The sequence below is a fragment of the Petaurus breviceps genome, unplaced genomic scaffold, assembly GCF_028583685.1.
Source record: "Petaurus breviceps papuanus isolate PSGF00001 unplaced genomic scaffold, PetGlider_PUasm1.0 90692, whole genome shotgun sequence".
Classification (NCBI taxonomy): Eukaryota; Metazoa; Chordata; class Mammalia; order Diprotodontia; family Petauridae; genus Petaurus; species Petaurus breviceps.
The window spans coordinates 10,173,538-10,187,747 of record NW_027187313.1 but is presented as its reverse complement, the minus strand read 5'-3'; the positions used below and the strand labels follow the sequence as shown (position 1 = coordinate 10,187,747).

Here is a 14,210-nt window from a genome sequence, read left to right as displayed (position 1 = left end):
TAGCTCTTAGTCACTGAATGTTCATTGCCTCAAATTGAGACTTTGGAAAGACCTAATTTAGGAAGGACAAGGTCACCAACTGCTTCTTGGGCCATCCCCAGCCATGTTATAGACCCCATGGTCCTTTCATTAAAGGGATTTGTTGTGGGAAGTTTGGATTCAGTCAAAGGGTCACACTTGAGGACCTAGAGGGCCATATGTGGTCTGAAGGCCAAAGGTTCCCCACTCCTTGCTAGATGATTACTCACAGTGGATGTTATATAGATAATTCCTATTCTAATATATCTTAGATGAGACTCTGAAGTCCTTTCCAGTTCTTATTTTATGGGCTCATTTGAGATAGATTTGTAATACTAGGTTCCCCTGACACCTACCAGGTCTAACTTCTCTGTCCCTAAAATTAGTGTATGTTCAGCAGATGCAAATTAAATGAATTAAAAATGTAACAAAAAACATAAATCAGTGGGCCTTCAAACCTTATAATACATTCTCAAGCCAAATACAAATGATTTTAAAATTATGTGCCATTTAGAATTATCTGTATCTTTGCTCCTCCTAAAAAAGCCTTGTAAAATCACGAATTAATCAAGGCAAAACACTGAAAATGGGGAAATACATCGATATGTGCGGGGCATAGGTCGGCAAGATGCATTTCTAGGGTGCACACCTATGCAAGGACAGTACTCGTGCAAGGTCTGTATACACACAACTGGGACGACTCACACCTCTGATGCCTCAAAGCTGCCAACCTCCTTAAGTCAAGTCACTTTGCGTTTGTTTTAATGTATCCAAAACCACGACGCCCGATGCAAACAAACTCTTCTTTCTGTAACACGACGTCTTGGAATGCACACATGCCTTCTCCACTCTGCCCACACAAGTTCAAGGTGGGACGGAGCCCAGAGACCTTTAGTTTCCGCAGGTTCCCCCCCTCCCCCGCCCAAGCAGAGCGAGCACTCGCGCCAGGACGCCGAGGGGCAGCAGCAGCACGCTGCCAGCCACGGCGCCGGGAAACGCGCGACTGCGCTAGCGGTACATCCCAGGAGGCACCACGGCTCTCTGCTCCCTCTCAACCCGCCGCGTCCCCACGTGACCCGCCCGTTCTTAGGGTCCCGCGGGAGGGAGCCGTGGGACCCAGAAGGAGAGAGACTCGCCTTACGTGCGTCAGCGTGATGACGTAGGACGTCCGGGCTGGCTGTCCGCCATCTTGCCCGTCTCCAGCTCTCTCGCTCTCCTTTACTGGAAGCGGCGGCCGCGCTGGGTCGGTTTGTCTGACGGCGGCCTCTGGTTTCCTGGTTCGGTGGCCCACCCACCTCCTCCCCTTTCCCCTCAACCCTTCCCCAGACCCTTTCCCCTCCCGGACCAGAGCCGGACGGAGACTCCTCTGCGAGCGCGGGCGCCACACTTAGACAAACACACTCGCACACACACGCACACACCCCGCGTTCCCCACCCACCAACACCGGCCGGTAAGGAGCTTGCGCCGCGGCGGGGGCGGCTGGGCCCGAGCGGGCGGGGTAAGGGGCCCTGCAGTACTGGTGGGGGCTGCGCGGAGGGAAAGGGCGGGAGCTCGTCCCCGACTGGGGGGCTCCGGGCACAGAGGGCGGGGGCGGCGGGGGCTCCGTGTCTCCCCCTCGCCCTCCTGACTCCTAGGCCGTGGTCGAGGCCTCCGCCGACCGGCAGAGCGGGAAGCGGGAGCCCCCCCACCCCATGTGGCCTGCAGGGCAAGTGAGGCCGGCCGGGTCTCGGCTGGGCAGGGGCCAGCTGGTCCTCGTGGGTGGGCCGGCGTTTCCTTGGGTGGGGGAGTGTGCGGGAGGGACGGGGTTAAGGACCTGAGCCTTCCAAAAAAAGGATAAAGAGAAGGAAAAGCCCCCGCTCGCGGAGACGGGAGCGATCCTACTTCCGCCGAGGACCTGCAGTCCGGTCGGAGGAGGGCGTTGGTGTCTCTCCTCCCCCTAGGCCTCTGCAGCCCCTCGACCGGGTAGCTGCACCGGGAGGTTCCCCGGGGGCAGGAGAGGAGGGAGCAGCCGCGCATCCTGGGCTTGGGACCCGGGCTGAGCCGGAGCCCCTTTACAAAGGGTTAGCGTGCGGGACTCGATGCCGAGCCGGCAGACAATGGGATGTGTGCCGCGAGGGTCAGCTGGGGTGGGCTTTTGTTTTCCTGAAATCCCGACTTTGCTGATTCCTGTTCCCCCTTGAGCCTTCGACCGGGCCTGGGCTGCTAGCAGGGTCGGCATTCGCGATAGCTGGGCTAGTGCCCAGAGGGAGTAGGAGGAGAGGGGAGGTTTTCTCTTTCTTTGCCTGTGGAAAGATTTTAGGTTTTGTTTGTTTTTAAAGCTTTGACACTTGACGACTTTGTCCAAAAAGAAACGATAGGGTGAGCTCCCCATTCCTGTACAAAAGCGAATTCTATTTTCTAGCCTATGATAATTAAGATGGTGTTTTAGGGGTGTGTTTGACTGCAGTTATCTCTTGGTACTCAGTATGGATCACCGAAAAGAAAGTTTCGAAATCTTGCATAGAAAAATTGAAGAGTTTTTTTGTTTTGTTTCGCTTTTTTTGCTTATACACTTAAATAGTAAGTATTGGCAAATCTCCGGCTAAGGCTTGTTTTGTGTGTGTGATGGCACAAGATTGAGGTTGGTGAGAAACTAAGATTTGATGAACTAATAGGTCCAAAATTTTATGGTTATTGTATAGTTTATAGTAAATATGAACTGTAGCTTAATATTCAGTGAGAAGTTTTATTTAACTTGGCTTTAGAGTTAGGTGTTCTGTGAAGATGGCTTGGAAAAAAAGATTTTAAAATTTTACAAAGATTTTGTTTTTTAGGAGGAAGGCATTAAATATGTGTATTTCCCACTTGATCAATTTCAAAGTGACAATGCTTTTCAAAAACAAATTCCAGATCTGACAACATTCCTTTCAAAGCTTTCTCTCTGAAGCAGTTAACTATTTCTAAATTCCAAGTTTAGTTGTAACTGAAATAAGTTTTTAACAAGCCATTCCAAAATGGTTTCTTCTACTTTATCTTGCCTTAATCCATTCTGTCTGCTTCTTTAACACTTAATAACCTATTCATTTCACAGATCAAACCCCCTCCCTTTGAAGAATCACCTTTTTTTTGCTTTTTTACCATAACAATATCCTATCTTTCAGCTTTTTACCCTCTGTTTGAAAATATTGCCCCTTTATCTCTGAAGTAGCTTTTGTAGTTATATTTAATTAACCCTTTTCCATTCCTCTATCACTAGTTTATAGTTTTTTAGTGTAAAAATTTATTCCTAAAGATTTACTCTCAGAAGTCAGATTATTTCTTAGGAGATTCAGCAGCAATTGAGCATTGACTTGAAAGTGAGTCAATTGGGTAACAGCAAATGATGACTTTAATATATTTGTGGAAAATGGAGTATGTAGCATAGGTGGTAAAGATCAGTGTTCTTTAGTCTTAAAGAATTTTAAAGTCATGGCTAACTGCCTTATGACTAATCTACTTCCAATAAATGGATACTTGTCGCATTATGAAAAGAGTAACATAATGAAAGTTCATCTGAGTGTACATTAACTATGTTACTTAGGAATCTGACACTTAATATGTTGGTTTCTGAGTCATAAAACTTTCCGTTTCTGACTAGGTTATTGGTGCTAACAATTCAGTTAGGTTAGCTTTAGAAAAATATGGAGAGAGATAACTTCTTTATTTACTAGCATAAATAGATATTTTTTACAGAAATGATAAACCCTAATTGATCTTAAGCTACATTACATCTTTTATCTTCTCTTTGATACCCACCATGCAAGATGAGGCCTAAAACTATTGTGGTGACCTCTTAATTGATCTGTACCCCTCAAGTCTCTCTCTTCTCCACTAATTGGTTGAACTATTTACTTATTTATGGATTGTTACCTTCATGTACCTGCTAGTGTGATTCTCCTAAAGCCCAGGTCATTTCCTTTGTCAAGAAACTTCATTGACATCTTTATTATTTCTAAGATCAAATACAAACCTCTAGATTTTGAAGCCTTTCACAACCTGACTCTAAACTATCTTTCCAGCCTTATACATTATTTCCCTTCACTTGCTGACATCCAGCCAAACTGGCCTTTGTGCTGTTCTCACACACCTCCTTCTTGCCTTTTGTACTGGCTTTCCCACTTGTTTGGAATGCCCTGCTTGCTCACCTATTAGTTTCCCTGAAAAACTAAGCTAAAACCCAACCTCATACATGAAATAACTCCTTCCCCAACCACCAAATTCTCTCATTTTGTATATATAATGTATGCAATTGCCCTTCATAGGATATACCCTCATGAGGGCACGGAGTTTTATCTTTCTTTTTTCCTTTTTTTATCTACAGTATCTGGTACATAGGTGTCTAATGGATGCTAATTGGGTAAATGTTATTTTTAAGTTACCTTTTTTATTGTTAGGGACTGTTACCTTCAGTTTACCCTATTAATATATTGTATGTACACAGTTGGTTTGTATGTTGTCTTCTTTAGAATGTGAGCTCCTTGAAAGCAGGAACCTGAGACATTCTTTTCATTTTCAGCCCTTAGCACAATGCCTGACACATAGTAAGTACTTAATAATGCTTATTGACCATTTGTATTCATGTCTTTCCCACACTGTAAAATGTAAGTGGATTTGACCCTGCTTGGATTTTCCATATGCTGGTGGTAAATGATAATGTATTTCAGCAATATAGGGAAGTGGCTTCTATGTGCAGAAGGTGAAATATATCCACCATCTCATACATGCAGGTAATTCCTGATGATTCTTAACTCTGTAAATCTTACATAAATCGTCCTTTTAACAAGCTGAAGGTACTGGTTCTTTTAATGTTTCTTGGGCCTTAGTTTGGTTCTCATTCTTTCTAATTCCTTTTCATACATATTCTTGATGCTTTTTACATCAGTTCCGCTATACAGGTTATCATCTATGGTAAGGCACCATAACCTATTTAAACCCATCTTGAGTCTTTCCGTTGCTCTAAGGATCATTTCCAAATGTCATGTCTTAAGATATTTTATATTTATCTTTGCGTTAAATTTTGTGATTTACTTTGCATTAGATTATGACTTATTAGTTTTCATTTCGTTTCATAAAGTTCTTTGTGTTCACTTGGTACGTGCCAGTGGGTAATGGTGCTGATTGGGAAACTAATTTGGGTTTAAACATCTGGTACAGAGAATTCGAATATTGACAATTTAGTTGCTGCTTGTACAAATTTAGTACATATGTAGCAAAAAAATTTGTTAAGGTGTAAACATCTATCAGAGAGCAATCATATACTATAGGAAGTGGATTTTGAGCCTGGTTTTGAAATACAAATGATGTGAATTGATTTGAGGAAGTAGAAACATTCCAGATGAAGGGAAGGGCATTAAAAAGATCTCTAGAAAATGAACAAAATTTATGTAGCATTTAGCAAATGTATTGGCTTGACTGTAGTTAAAGGGTTTTTTGTAAGGATGTAATCAGAAAATTAGGTTGGTAACATGACTTGAAAGACCTTAAATGCTAGGCAGAGGAATTTGTTCATTTAGCAAATACTTTTAAATGCCTACTTTATAAAAAGTTCTTTGGAGGATGTGAAAGTAAAATGTGACCCCTATTTTCTAAAATGTTGTAATCTAGGTTTGAGAACACTTATTAGTGGCTAACAGCCTGTTTATAGAGAGCGTTGGTGCAAGATTATTCTAACAGTAGGATGAAATGAAAACGAAAGTCTGGTGTAGAGGAAAGAGCTGTGATTTGGGGTCAGAGAATTTAGGTTTGTATCACTTCACTGCTACTTACCTATGGGGCCACAGGCTGGTCACTTAAATCCCTCTAGCCTTAATTTTCTCCCCTGTAAAAGATGTTAGCTTTTAGGTAGAGGAGAAGAACTTAGTCTATAGGAGAGTGTTTGTGATTACAGGAATTCATGAGACAGATTTTTCCCTTATCTGTAACTAGGATTCCTGAAGGTTCACTTGTTTCCTGTTTTGTTTTTGTTTTATTTTTGAGTGAACATGATATGTAAGTTATCAAAAAGCAGTGGGACTATATAGTGCAGGAGTTCTTTCATGGGGTCCATGAAATTTAAAAAAATCTATTTGTGTGTATTTTTATATTTCAGATTGCCAAAGGGTTCCATGGCATCAAAAAAAAAAATCTCTTAATAGAGAGAAGCTTAAGATGGGAGCAAATGCTCAAAATATTGCAGAACTAGATTAGCATAATTGGGTAAAAATGAAACTACTGTATATAGTGTTATGAGGTAAATTTTGTGATTAGTGGAAAACCATCTTATGTTTACTAGTATATGTGAATCACTAGTCAAAAGAATTAGTACAGAAAATGGTATTTACAGATCATTATATGTTTTAATTATAATTTAGATTCTACTTAAGTGAAAGTTTTAGTGTATATGATTTGGACTAGTTAAGTGAGCAATTGCTACTGAAAATCAAGGGGTAAATTTTATAGATCTTTATAATGTGCTTTAATTCTCCAGAGTAGGGATCAGACAGACTTGAGGGATAAGAACACAGAACACATACACACAACCACACACATGGTGTTGGGAAGCGAAGATTTGAGAGATAACTGTCTTTTGAAGGTTGGGGGTGGGGAATGAAATAATTGAGGCAAATATTAATAAAGAATTTTTTAAATGAATAGAAGCTATCCTTGAAACAATATTTTATGTAATGGTAAGATATTGTTGATATTCTATAATTGGAATATTCAAAATCAAAGTCCTCCAAAGAACCAGAAAAAACTTTTATGGGAAGAAAGAATTTCTGTTAACTGTAATTGTAGTGTTCAAAAAAGCTCACTTATTTGGATAATAATTGTCTATGATGTCTAGAATGCCACAAAATTTTGAATTAAGAAAAGACCATCTCTGACAGTTAAAAGTAAAAAGTTTTATTGATAGAATAAATTCTTTGACAGCAGTGTTTCATTTTTACCTTTTATGTCCCCAGCACTTAGCATGTGGTGGGTATACATTAAATACTTCTTTGATTGGTAATGATGAGCAGCTCTGTTAGCAGCATAGTTTCAAAATAGATTGAAAGGTTATACCTGATGATTGGTTAATTTTTAGCCTTTAGAAAGGAACCTCTATAATTCTCAGTTTCTTCTTCAGACGTAGCCACTTGAACTGAAACTTTCTCCCAAGTTACCAGTGATCTCTTAATGGCCAAATTCAGTATCCATATCTCAATCCTCATAGTTTTGACCTTTACAGGATTCAACATTGTTAATGACTTATTGTCCTTTCTTACTACTTTCCCTGGACCTTCTTTCTTCCTTATTGTTCTTTCTTGGTCTCTTTTGCTGGATCATCATATATTCTGTTCTCTGTGGATGTAACCTAAGACTCTGTCCTCTGTCCCTTCATCTCTATTTCAGTGACCTTACCAGCTTTTTTTAGTTCATTTATTATCTCCACGAAGGTAACTCTCAAATCTTTGATATTATATCTATCTTTAAAATGTCTCCTATTTGTCCCTTTCTTTCCTGACACTACCACCACCCTAATACAGGCTCTCATCACCTCATGCTTGGACTATTGCAATAACTTTTAGGTTGATCTCCCTGCTTGAAATCTCAAAATGTTGCAGTCTATCCTCCATTCAGCTGCCAAAGTGATCTCTAAAGTAAAATAAGTTTAACAGTGTAACAACCGACAACACAACGCCCCCTTGCCCTCCCCCACTCAAATTCCAGTGGCTCCCTAATTTCTCTAGGATCAAATATAAAATAGGCTTTTTGGCTTTTAAATCCTTCATAATCTGACCCTACAATCCAGTGATGTTGGCCTTCCTGTTGACCCTTTAAGACACTGCATTTTTCAACTCCTTTATTTTTACCAAGTCTCACATTCCTGCAGTGTTGATTTCCTTCAAGTCTCAGCTAAGTTTTCACTTTAGGCAGGAAGCCTTTACCAGTCCTTCCCCCTGAGATTATTTCCAAATTTCCCTGCATATATCTTTTTTGTACATAGTTGCTTACCTGTCATACTCATTAGAATATGAGTTTCTTGAGGTCAGGGGACAGTAGTTTTTTCCTTTGTATTGCTACCACTTAACCTAAGAGCTTAATAAATAGATATTGGCTTAACTAGTCCTAGTCACTCCTGTTCTTGTATTAGCGGCTGCCTCTTAGACAAATGCCAACTGGCAGACATCTAGTTGTTTTCAGTCTGACTTGCTGTGACCCCATTTGGGGTCTTTTTGGCAAAGATCCTAGAATGGCTTGCCATTTCCTTCTCCAGCTCATTTTACAGATAAGGAAACTGAGGCAAACAAGGACACACAATTAGTAAATTTCTGAAGCTGGATTTGAACTCAGGAAGATAAGTCTTTCTGACACCAGGCCCTGTGCACTATCCCCTGCATCACCTAGCTGCCCTTATTTAGTAGGCATTTCCAAAATAGAACTCATTACCTTTCCCCAAAAGACTTAACCCCTCTTCCTAATTTCCCTCTTTCTGACATGTCTGTCACTATTCTTTCAGTCCTCCAGATTCACAACTAAATCATCCTTGACTCACTCTCTCTTAGCCCACGTTCCAGTTACTAAAATTATACCCGCGCCCCCCCCAAACATAAAATAAATAGCAGACTTTTTAAAGTGCCCGTCATAATGGATTAGTTTCATGTTAGAAAACATGAGATAGCTCACTTTTTTCCCTTTTTGCTTTTTGGAATGGGAAGAGGTAGAGCAATTGGAGTTAAGTACTTACCCAAGGTCACATGGCTAGTAAGTGTTAAGTGTCTGAGGCTGGATTTGAACTCAGGTCCTCCTGACTCCAGGGCCAGGTCTCTATTCACTGCGCCACCTAGCCACCCCCAATAGCTCACTTTTCATGCAGGTTTTTCTCTCCAACAATCCTGTGATTGTAAGTTCAAGTATTCTCATTTTACAGTTGAGGAAACTGAGGCTCATGTATAATAAATGACCCTTTTCTTGCTGAGTAGCAACACAAGGAACTGAGGCAGACAGGTGTTGTAGTTTATGGAGTGCTGGACTTGGAAGTCAGGAAAACCTTGGTTTGAATCAGACTGTATGATGTTATCTAAAAATTTCTTTCACCCAGTTTCTTTGGCTGTAAAATGGGCATGATGAGACCTCTGACCTCAGGATTGTTGTGAGGATAAATTGCAATGTGCTTTTCAAGTTTTATATAAATATTAATATTAACAATAATGATTAGCTGGGGTGCTGAAATTCTAAGTTCACTACACCAAGCTAAGCAGATGTTTGCTCATTGGTGCTACTGTCATTTAGCTGAAGAATTTTAAAGGTATTCTGGTTTTCTTATTTGAATATAGAAAGAATTGTAGAAATTAATATCAGTAAAATGAAAATATCTTCAGTATATTTTAATAGGATATCAATATATTTTAAAAGTCAAAATGGCATGTAACTTGAAATATTTTATAAACTAATAGTTTTGATAAAATACTTAATGACTTTTGGTGAGTAAACATGAATTACAAAAGCTTCAATTTTCAGAAGAGTAATTTTTTTTCTTTTGGGGTTTAATTCTTTTTTTAAAATTTATTTATTTACTTTTACAAGATTCAGTTCCACATTCCTTTGTTTCAAATTTTCTCCCCCTCCCCCACCATGGTGGCATGCAATCTAATATAGGATCTACAAATACCTTCACATTAAACATTATGTTGTAAAGAAGGCTTATAACCAATGAAATGAACAATGGGAAAGAGGAAACAAAACAAAGCAAGAAAAAGAAAGAGCAAATAGTTTGCTTCATTCTGTATTCAGACTCTGTAGTTCTTTCTCTGGATATGGATATCTCTTTCCATCATGAGTCTTTTGGAGTTGTCTTATAACCTTATATTGCTGAGAAGAGCCCACTCTATCAAAGTTAGTCGTCACAAATACATTGTATCTGTAATTGTGTACAAATTTCTCCTGGTTCTGCCAGAAGAGTAATTTTTAGTGCAAAGTAACTTAAAGCTCTTTTGTTTAGGTCTTCCTTCTGTTTCAAGAATTTAATTTGTGTCAGTTTCAGAGAACAGCGTGACTGTTTCTACCTTTATGATTAGTACATTTAAGCAGATTTATTTATTTTACACTTTGTCAAAAGTAAATGACTATACTTGTGCTTTCTAGGTCCAATATTTGTTTTTAGTTTAGGCATTCAACATATGACAACAGCCTTTTTAATTAAAATTAAAGAGTAGCCATTATAGATTATCCTGTCTTTAGAAAGTCTGATGGATTGTAACAGCAACTTCTTCATAGAATTATAGAGTTTTATTGTTATGTTAATGGTATGTTAGAGACCATTTTTAACCCCACTTCTTCTGAAAAGAAAAATCTTCTAGAACACTTCAAAATAGTTAATGATCCAACCTCTTAATGAACAGTGAGCTCTCTACTTTGGGAGGCTGCCCATTTTGTTCTAGTTATATGATTTCCTTAATTGTACTGTAAAATATATCTACGACTTCTTTGTATCTATCTTAATTTTTCCCAGTGTCACTAAGGATGTTAAATTTAATTATTCTGGCACTTACATGACAGTATTTCAAGACAGGTATCATGACCTTCCTAAGGTCTTCAGGCTTAAGATAATCTCCAGGGTTTTGTTTTTTTTTTCAGTCATTTCCATTTTGACATGGTTCCCAATATGTTTATTATCCAGGTTCTTCTTTACCAGGCTTCAAAGGCACTGTTTCTCTCAATTTGTGATATCAAAATGAAATTCCATATGTATTCCTACTAGTAGAGAGTACACATATCCTCCCTTGATGTTATTTTTTTTATTCAATATGTAGCCAGATATTTCTTTTTGCTTATTTTTAGCATCAGCGTTGTACTTTTGGTTTCTCAAACTTATGGTCAACTTAAAACTTTAAAAAAAAATTTCCATTAAACTAAATTGGTTTTAGGCCACAGTTGTATAGATAGGCTTTGTAACCTCATTACCTTGATCCCTGTTAAGCTTTATCTTCGTGGGTTTGACTTGCTGGAGAGTCTTGTTCATCCTTTTTGAATCCTAATTCTGTCATGCAGTGAATTAACTTTCCTCAGTTTTTTGTTATTTGTAGATTTTACGTCTGCCTTTTATGTATTTGTCTGCAGTAGTAATTTGGAAAAAAAAAAAACTGCTATATGGGGTGGGATCAAATATAGAACCCCTGAAGCACTCCAGTGGAGACCTTCCTAGATAGGAATCTTGTATTAGTCAACATTCTGAGTACAGTTGTTCAGTAAGCAAATTTCTAACTGCACTCTCACCCAGTCCACAGTTCTTAGCCTTTTAACTTTATTAATCTTTTACAGTTTAACATAGCTGTTTAAAACAGAAAGCTCATAATTTATGAAGATGGGTAATGAGGTCCTGGAGTATGAGGGGAGACTATCTCAGTTCTTCAGTTTGAGCAGTATTAGCATTTGGGAGTCTGGGTTAAAAAGCTTAACATCAAGGCTTCTATGCTCTCTGGCCCAATTTTCAGGTAGTAAACAATTATCAAGCACCTAGTATGTGCCAAACATTGTGCCTAAGCACTAAGCATACAAATAAAACAATCCCTACTCTCAAGAAATTTAAGTTTCATATGGAGAGACAACTTGTGTGTGTGTGTATATGTATATATAAAAGAACATATAATTTCTATATACTATACAATATAAGTATGTTTAAAATAAACAGTTGTTTAGAAGAGATACTAACAGCTTGGATTAGAAATGGCCTCATGTTGCGGATGTTGGCACGTCAGTTGAATTATAAAAATAAATATACAATTTATATGTGTATGTTTTATATATATAATTAGGGAGGCAAAGTTGGGGGGGGAGTGGGATGCATTTGCATGCATGTGGTGTAACAGACTTGTACAAAAGAGATAAGAGATGAAATATGGTATATAAAGAACAGTATGGAGGTAAGTTAGACTGGAAAGAAGTATTCCTCAAAGGAAAGTAACATGTAAGCCTGGAAAAGTAGGTTGGTACAGATTTTGAAGGGCTTTAAAGGCCAAATGATTTTTTGTATTTGATCCTAGAGGTAATGGGGCATGATTTGGTCAGATCTGTGCTTTAAATGTATCACTATGGTGAGAACATATTAGAAGGGAAGAGACTTAAGGCAGGGAGGCCAGCTGGGCATTTATTGCCAATATTCTAAATATCCCACTTTTTAAGTTCAGGCTTTTCGTGCCTCCACTGATTAGTGATCCTTCTCAGAGACAGATACCTAGATGTTTATCATAAATCTTAAACAAACCTGCAGGCTCATTGCCTGAATCCATTAACAAGCTATGTTTGCTACTTTTTCTGTATTAGTGTGGAGGTTAAATCGATCAGGAAGTGGAAGCCTAACCCTGTTTCCACTGTTGGGTTAGAGGGAGCAGCTTGATTGTTACTGCCTTTCTAACTTATAAGAATTATTCTGTTGTATTATATTCAGATAATATACTAATGCATGAAAAAAAATAAAGCAGTCTTTATAAGATCAGTGTGTATGTTGGGGAGGAGAAGCCAGGAAGCAGTGTTGTCATTTAAGCTTGTGTGTGTGTGTGTGCGTGCACACTTTTAAAAAGACAAGCACTTTTAGAGTTGGAATACAGGGTAGGCCAGGCCAGTAGTAATTATTGTAATCAATAATGTTTATTTTCTCATTGGAAAGAAGTTTAGACATATCTTTGGAGTAATGAATTTCTGTGACCCTCATTGAAGGTCACCTAGTCTTTGCTTTTAACACTCTTAACATGAAGCTTGCCATTTTGAACCAACCATTGTTTATATAGTCACAGTTTCGTATTGTGTGTATAATGGAAATAACACTGCATCAACAGTGACAGAACTGGGATTTTAATCCAAGTTCATTAATATCCATAAGCATTGTTATTTCCACAGTGGTTAACACTATGCCAAGCATATATATAGTAAGTACTTAATACATGTTAGGTGAGGGGAGGGGGCATGGGGGAATGCTTCCCCTTGGCAAGTCAGGTTCAAAAAAGCATGCTTACTGTTGTGCTAGGCACTGTACTTAAAGGCTTAGGATAAAAAGAAAGGCCAAAAAAAAATTTGTCTTCTACCCTCAAGGAGCCCATAATCCAAGGGGGAAGACAGCAAGGAAACAACTATGTACAAATAAAATATATGTAGGACAAATTGGAGGTAATCAAGAGGGAAAGTACTAGAATTAAGGGGGACTTATAAATGCCTTTTTATACAAGTTGAGATTTTTTTTTTTTTTGCCTTTTGGAGGGCAATTGGGGTTAAGTAACTTGCCCAAGGTTACACAGCTAGTGTTTTTGGGGGGGGTGTTAAGTGTCTGTCAGGTCCTCCTGACTCCTGGGCCGGCGCTTTACTCACTGCGCCACCTAGCCGCCCCACAAGTTGAGAATTTAGCTGAGATTTGAAGGCAACCAAGGAAGAAAGGAGGGAAGATAAGAGAGAACATTTAAAGTATAGAGGGGGGAAACAGCCAGAGTCTGGGCATGAGGGGGGGAACAGCATGGAGTCAGGAGATTACAGTGTCTTGTGCAAAGAGTGTCACTGGATTATAGTTTGTGAGGATGAGCAAGGTAGAAGAAGACTGGAAAGATAGACAGGAACCAGGTCACAAAGGACTTTAAAAGCCAAGCAGAGGACATGTAGGAGAATTGTTGCAGTGGTAGACATAGAGATTTTGGAGTGATCTGTTTGGCAATAATTGGTTGAAAGCTAGTGGCTGGGAGAATAGTGTTGCCCTTGACAGATTTAATAAGGAGCTGGGAGAAGGGTTAGGCTAAAAGATAATATGTTGAATTTAAGTTGACTATAAGACATGTGGTTTGAGATGTCCAGTAAGGCATTTGGAGAGATGCAAGACTGAAAGTCTTGAAAGTAGTTAGGGTTGGACAAATTAGAGAATCATTTGCATAGAAATGGGTTCTAAGATTACCAGAGTAGTATAGAGGAAGAAGAGAAGAGAGGTTGGTATGGAGCCTTGACTGACCCTCTGTTTAGGGAGTACAGCCAGGACAAAGACCTAGCAAAGGAAGAGAAACAGGAGATCAGTGCCATGAAAACATAGAGAGTAGAGAATAATCAGGATAAGAGGAGTACTTGATAATCAAAGGCTATAGAAAAATCAAGAGGGACAAAGATTGAAAAAGGGTATTAGATTTGGAGAGAGCCAGTTCAGTTGAGTGGATTGGAGGTCTGACTGCAGAGTTAAGAGGAA

At 39.1% G+C, this 14,210-nt stretch overlaps 1 protein-coding gene across 10 annotated transcripts in view; it reads left to right on the top strand.

The window, feature by feature from the left end:
- The first annotated feature begins 1,149 nt into the window (after positions 1-1,149).
- PRRC2C (proline rich coiled-coil 2C) overlaps positions 1,150-14,210 on the top strand; it is a 99,193-nt gene continuing 86,132 nt past the window's right edge. For 6 of the 10 annotated variants that reach the window (XM_069065595.1, XM_069065596.1, XM_069065598.1 and 3 more), the window contains exon 1: positions 1,150-1,469. The gene's annotated coding sequence lies outside the window, so the exon portion shown is untranslated. The other 4 variants (XM_069065591.1, XM_069065589.1, XM_069065590.1 and 1 more) reach the window with 4 other exon arrangements.